Raw genomic sequence first — 7,354 nt, forward strand, 5'->3', positions numbered from 1 at the left:
CAGAGAGAGGCAGAGAGAGGCAGAGAGAGGCAGAGAGAGGCAGAGAGGCGCAGAGAGAGGCAGAAAGAGGCAGAGAGGAAAGGGGGCAGAAAGACATAAAGAGGCAGAGGCAGATGGATTTCTGGGAGTTTTAGGCTAGTCTGGTCTACAAAGCTAGTTCCAGGACAGCCAGAACTATTACATAGAGAAACTCTGTCTGGGGATGGAAGGGGGCAAACAAACATAAAACAAACATAGTCTACTCTAAACCAGTTAATAAGTTCTCCTTTTCTCTGCTTTATTTATTTATTTTTCTTTCAGTACTGGGGATTGATCACACAGCTTTGTACATGCTATTGCTTGATCACTGAACTACACCCCCAGCATTCTTTTTATGTTTTCATTTTAAGGCAGAGTTGGATTTGAACTTGTAATCCTCCTGCTTCAGCCTCCTTAGTGGCTATACCTCCAGTCCAAAACAATGCCTTTTCTTTTGTTCAAGTTACATATCAAATGCTTTATTTAGCCCATCTCACACAGCTTTGTCAACCTATCCAGACTTGTTTCAAATTATACCCTGAAATACAATGATAGGGGATGAAAAATGATACCTCTTCATTGTACATTCTTTCTGCTACTTATATGTCTTTTGAGTTAGTTCCTCTATAATTTATGTTCTCATGACTCTAATGGTCATCATAATATTGGCACTGTAACTTATATAGGGATCTCTTTTGCCTCCATTGCAGATGAAGAGGTCATGTGGAGGTAAAACATAGGTCTGGAGTTGGATTTCAATTATGAATTTACTACTTACATAGTAACTGTGTGGCTTAATGGCATTCTTAATCTCTCTGTATGAACCTCTTTATCACCACAGAGAGTTATTGGTAGCAACTAGAGTAATTGCTTAAAATATGCCTGAACACAGTTCTCAATAGCCAACTGGAGAAAGCTCTACCTTTACTAGTTTTAAAGACATATAAGTCAGATTGAATTGGAAAATGGCAGAATAAGGACAAAGAATACTCTCCTGTGTTCGGAATCTGAAAGAAAACATCTGATTCCTGACTCCAAAAAGAGGTTAAGAATCATGAGAAAGCAAGAGAGGATCATAGTAAAGAAAGGACTGAGAGGTTAGAAAAAGAAATGTTTACTGTTAGATGCACAAAGGAAATAAAACTTTGCTACCATCTCAGTAGATTTTAAAAATACTTGAGACAATGTCCAACATTCTTTTATGATATATACCCCCAAAGAAACCAGGAATGTAAAGAATATAACTCAATATAATAAAGGCTATATATGACAAACCTATAGCCAAATAGGGAAAAACCCAAAGCGTTTCCATTAAAAACAGACAGGAGACAAGGGTTGTTTTTTTTCTATTTTTGCTAAATGGAGTCCTTGAAGTCTCAGTTTGACCAATAATACAAAGAAATAAAAGGAGCACAGATTTTAAAAAATGTAGAAATCAACTTATCTGTACAGGCAGAAGTCAACTTAACTGTATTTTCAGACCATACGATGCTACATTAAAGACTTTACAAAAAAAAAAACCCTCTTATAACTGATGAACACTTTCAGTGAAATAGCAAGATACAATATTGACATATAAAACTCAACAGCCTTCCTGTATACTGATAATGAACATGCTAAGAAAGAAACCATGAAACCATCCCATTCACAATTGGTTCAAAGGATATATTAAAATAAACTTTTGACAGAAGAGTCCTTATTAGTGAAAATCTATATAACTGAATAAAAAAACTGACTAAGATAGCAGAAGATGGAAATACCTCAGATGATCATGGTTTAAAAGAATTAATATTGTGAAAATGACCATTCAAATGGTATCAAAGACATTAATGTAAAGCTTGAAACTCTTAAACTGCTAAAAGAAAAATAAAACTGATACTTCACGAAATTGGCATTGACAATGATATTCTGAAAAGGATTTCAATAGGATAGAAAATAATGTACCAAAAACCGTGTACAGATTCAAGTTTCAATCCAAATTCCAACAATATTCTTCACAGAAATAAAGAAAATAATCCTAAAATTCATAGTGAGCCACAATAGACCCCCAAATAGCTAAAGTAATCCTGGGTAAAACTACCTATACTACAAGTATCAAAGGCTGAGTTTAAATTATTCCACAGAGCCACAGTAACAATATCTGCATGGTACTGGTACAAAACCAGACACATAAACCAACAGAATAAAAGACCTAGAAATAAATCCACATCACTACAGCCATCCGATTCTTAACAAAGGTGCAAAAAAAATAAAACCCAAACAAACCAAAAAAACCCAACTTTAAATCATAGGAAATATAACCTGCTCAACATTTAGTGAAGGAAAAATTAGATGTGCACATGTAGCAGAGTGAAGATAGATCCATATCTCTCAACCTATATAAAAATCAATTCAAAGTGTATCAAAGATATTAATGTAAGACTTGAAACTCTCAAACTGCTAAAATAAAAATAAAACTAGCACTTCTAGAAATTGGCATTGAGAATGATATTCTGAAAAAGACTTCACTAGTACAGAAAATAATTACAAAATGTGACAAATATAAGTATATAAAATTAAAAGAAAAGTAAAAGAAACTATTAATAGAGTGATGACACATTTTACAGAATGGAAGACCATATTTGCTTAGCTATGCATCTAACAGAGTATAAAAGAGAATACAAAGAAACTCAGTAATACTCCTCATGGGTACATACCTGAAGGACCCTAAATCAACATACCTGAATTATTTACACTTCTATGTTAATAATAGTACTATTGACAATAGCTAAGCTGTGGAATCATCCTAGGTATCCAACAATAGATGAATGGTAAAGAAACTGTAGCTTATATAAACAATGTAGCTTTATTAACTCATAAGGAAGAACAAGATTATGTTACCTGAAAGAAACTGGATACAACTGGACATCATATTTTGCAAAATAAGTCAGACTCAGAGAAATATATTTTTCTCACTTGTGGATTCTAAAGGTTTTATATAGATGTATAAAATCATTTAAGTATATATTTCAAAGTAGAAGTAGACTTTCTGGGAGAATGAAATGAAATAGAGAAAGAGGGTTGTAAGGGGCTGGGGAAAGAGGATAGTCCTGTGAATATGGTGAAAGGACACAACAGATTTAGATGAAAACACCCTTTTAAAACCAAACACTGTGGGTAACGAGTATGTGCTAACAAAACAAATTTAAATTATACTAATTACTAATTTTTAAAATTTTCTTCTTCTTCTTTTTTAAGACCAGGTCACTCTACATGACCCTAGCTGAGTTGGAATGAGCTATGTAGACCAGGCATAGAACTTGCAGAGATCCACCTGCCTCTGGCTCCCCAATGCTGAATGTTACACCACCACACCTGGCCTTGATTATTGATTTTGTTGACTATTCTCTATTTTGTGGTTAAATTTCCTTATCTATAGGCACAAATGATAGTCCATGCTTCATGGGGCTGTTAGGAGAAATAATTATTCTTATAATATTATTTTTATTCTATTTCTTCACAATGGGTTTTCAACTACTTTACAGAAAAAAATAGAAAAGCAACTATAATATATATGGTGTGTTTTTCTATGGGCTGTTAGGAGAAATAATTATTCTTATAATATTATTTTCATTCTATTTCTTCACAATGGGTTTTCAACTACTTTAGAGAAAAAAATAGAAAAGCAACTATAATATATATGGTATGTTTTTTTCTATGATAATTGCTCCCTACTTAATATTTTAAAAACTTAGAGCTAGAATGGATCTTACAGATAAGTTAATTTCTTCACCTTAGAGATGGGGAATTCAAAGAGTAGCAGGTACTTTTCTAATGTTATATCATTGTCATTTTGAAGTATTTTATTATCATGAACCCAGAATACATCTTTAACCTTGTACTTTTCAAATATATTTCACATAGTTTTGTAAATAATACCTTCAATTTGAAAATGTTAGAAACTGGAGCTTGGAAGTTAATACATTTGCGAAGGACCTTACATCAACCAGATGCATTCTACCAGAGCTCAAAATAAAAATCTAGATATTCCTAGTTTCCATACACCCCCTTTTTTAGATTACAACATACATGCCCTCCTCTCCTTTGCTTCATGTTTAGCTACACTGCGGCTTTTAGCCTTTAAGTGCTATAATGAATTCCAAGAACTTTTGTAACAGAAGTTTAATTCACATATTCTTTTTCCTGACATTCCATAGGTAGTCCCTTCTTATTTCATTTTGGGGACTTGGGGCTAGTGGGGGAGATGCTGAAGTTCTCACCTAGATCACACAATGAGTCCATAGTACAGTCTATGTTATAATGAACCTCCAGAGAGAAATGAAGCCACGGCTCATTTAGATACGGACAAGAAAATCCAGCTAGTCTATTGTATAGCTTCACATTGCTCTAGATTATTAACCAAAGTTAGTGTATGAGTTCTGTAAACAAAGAGATTCTTTTTAATCCCCACAGTGAAGGTATTTGAAAGATTTTCTTTGTGGCACTGATAGTGATAAACTCAAAGACTTCGGGTCCTTTTCATTGTGCTTTTGACACATAAAGTAAAATATATACAATTAAAGAAGCAACTATCTTGAAATGTTACTATTAATACATTTTAAAATTATATGAAATAGTAAGCAACAAGATCTATTAATAATTTGTAAGTGGTGCCTGATGGTTGATGTAATTCAGGACCTCTGCCACACTGTAATATGATATACTCGCGATTTATTCTGGTACGACCAAGTCACACAAATGTGTAACACTACCACTACTTGCTGCCTACATTCATCTTAGAAGAAGATGGCAAATTTCAGTCAGAGGTTAAGGATTAGGGGAAAAAACGTATCTTGTTTGCTTATTTTCCCAAGTTTTTAAAACCCTTTATATTTTATCTAAGGTCCTCTTAGAATCTGTGACCCCAATGTAAGAACTCTTATAGGGGGGTTTGGTTACTGTGGGCGCTAGAACATTCCTTCGGGCATTGCTAGACTATTTTTAAAGCTTCACCTTCTTTATTCAAACTTGAGAAACTCTGCCCTTGTGCCCTTAATCCTACTCTATTGCAGATAAACACATCTTCTAAATAAATAAGTGCGGTCACATACAGTGGCCCATGCCTGTAATCAAGTACTAACTAGGAAGCCTGAGGCAGAATTCCCAGTTTGAAGAAGTTCAAAGCCAAACTATGCAGTAGAGTGAGACCCTGTCTCAAAAAGCACCACCACAACCACCAAAATCAAACAAATATTATTAAAAAATAAAAATAAAATAAAAAGCTGAAAAAAAGCAATATGAAACCAAGTAACAGTATTACAGACACACTTTGGGACAGATAAGGCAGGAAGCTTACATGAAATCGTTTCTCCCTTCTAAAGGTTCTTCCCTTTCTACCTTCTAAGCACTCCCCGATGCTTGGTCCAACAAGAAGAGCAGGACTTTAATGTCCCAGAGGACAGAGCTGAAAGTTAAGTTTGAGGTACTCACAGGACTTCAGCTGGAGCTCGTGCTCAATGGAGAGTTGCAGTCCTAGTCTCTCTGTGAAGCACAAAGGTCCTGGTGGGCGCTCTTCAGAGAGCCTCTACCACCCCAAGCTGAAGCTGTTTGGGACCTCTGTTCCCACTGGAAAGACTAGGCATTGGTCCCTAGGCTGATTTATTCTAGCTGGCTATTTTTAGTCTGCCCTCCTTCTCCCTCCCTTGACTGTGTTATCTTGCCAGTGACATTCTGGGAGTGATCCCAGCGAGAGGAGGGGGGCTGCCACAGGGTAGTCCTAGAAGGGCTGATTGACAGATAGGCATCTGGTAAAGCTGAAACATGCTCTCAGTATGTCCTCGTATACTCTGCCACAGTACTCACTAGGACACTCAGATAAGTGCTCCGAGCAATAGACATTCCTATGTACCACAAAGGGGCCAGAAAAACCCCAGCTTCAACTAACTTGCTCACCTTCTTCAGTGCTGTAACCTTTTTACTTTCTCCTCTCAAATCAAACTTTCTGTATTTTCCTTTTTTAGGGCTCTGCAATGTATCACCCCATTATATAGAGAGTGAAGAGAAACATTAGTGGGGGAACTTTCTACTGGGATGAGCTCTCTGTCATCTCGTCTAAAGCTTAAGCAAATCTTGTCTTATAGAGCTTCCTCATCTACTTATCTACCGGGTTCAATTGAAATGCCCACCGCCTCCCACTGTTCTTACTAAGAGGTAACACTATTATAAGATTAATGTGTGCAGCACTAGGATCTTAGTCAAATCACAGTTTTTATGTGTATCCTCTCTCTCTCTCTCTCTCTCTCTCTCTCTCTCTCTCTCTCTCTCTCTTTCTCACTCTCTCTCTCATTACTTTTAAATGATGGAAATGGTACAAAACTCATTTTTACAAATAACTACGTCATCACTTTTCAATGTTACAAACAAAAGTGGAACCAGCATCCTGCCTCCCTCTGGGAAAAAAAACAGCCTTTCTGACAGGATTTGCAGCACATTCCACAGATAGGAATTTATATATGGTACTATAAACCTGATCAAAAGCCTGTGGCTTAAGAGGTCATAAGTCCTAGTGGGAAATCTTCTGTTGCTTTTATAAATGATCATGACATTCCCATCACATTGTCTTCTAAATAACTGTTTATGCTTACATATCAGTGCTGCTGTGAGCTTTTGTCAGAGAAGCTTCTTTTTTCAGTGACCACCAGGGACTGCACAAACTCAACTGGACAAGGCACTAAGAATAAGTGATTGTTGAATGCTGAGCCCCAGATGCAACATCAATATCACCCCTTTCAAAGCTTAGGGAATGGAATGAAAGGGAGGTTGGAAAGAATGAAAGACTCAGAGTAAGAGACGAGAATGGTGAGGAATTCTCCTTTCCTGGCATGACATAGACTTGGATGTTGCACTCCAGAATTCACAATAGATATGATTACATGCAGAATGCTGGGCTCCATCAAAAGCCAGTCTCATAGCAGAAGGAGCTTATGGGAGGATTTGTAACACTTAATGGTTGCTAGGGAAGGGAAAGACATTTCTGGTAAGGTTCCCACGTTTCTGTAAACAAACTCTCACCCATGTTACTGGGTAACTGACCCTAATGAAATTCACAGGGATGGACACACATACAGAGAGAGAGAGAGAGAGAGAGAGAGAGAGAGAGAGAGAGAGAGAGAGAGAGAGAGAGAGAGACAGAGACAGAGACAGAGACAGAGAGACAGAGAGGGAGGAGGAGAGAGAGACAGATAGAGGAGAGGAGAGGGGAGAGAGAGAGGAGAGAGAGAGGAGAGAGAGAGAAGAGAGAGAGAGGGGAGAGAGAAGAGAAGAGAAGAGAAGAGAAGAGAAGAGAAGAGAAGAGAAG

At 36.7% G+C, this 7,354-nt stretch overlaps 1 protein-coding gene across 3 annotated transcripts in view; it reads right to left on the minus strand.

Annotated features, from left to right (window-relative positions):
• Nucleotides 1-7,354, minus strand: part of Asb12 (ankyrin repeat and SOCS box containing 12) — a 25,183-nt gene that overhangs the window by 4,488 nt on the left and 13,341 nt on the right. Inside the window, exon 1 of one of the 3 annotated variants that reach the window (XM_028774375.1) lies at nucleotides 5,488-5,630. The exons of the other annotated variants lie outside the window; for them this stretch is intronic. The gene's annotated coding sequence lies outside the window, so the exon portion shown is untranslated. Of the gene's footprint in view, nucleotides 1-5,487; nucleotides 5,631-7,354 lie in introns of those variants that run through there. 3 annotated transcript variants of the gene reach the window in all.

This window comes from Grammomys surdaster, unplaced genomic scaffold (assembly GCF_004785775.1).
Source record: "Grammomys surdaster isolate TR1022 unplaced genomic scaffold, NIH_TR_1.0 240, whole genome shotgun sequence".
Classification (NCBI taxonomy): Eukaryota; Metazoa; Chordata; class Mammalia; order Rodentia; family Muridae; genus Grammomys; species Grammomys surdaster.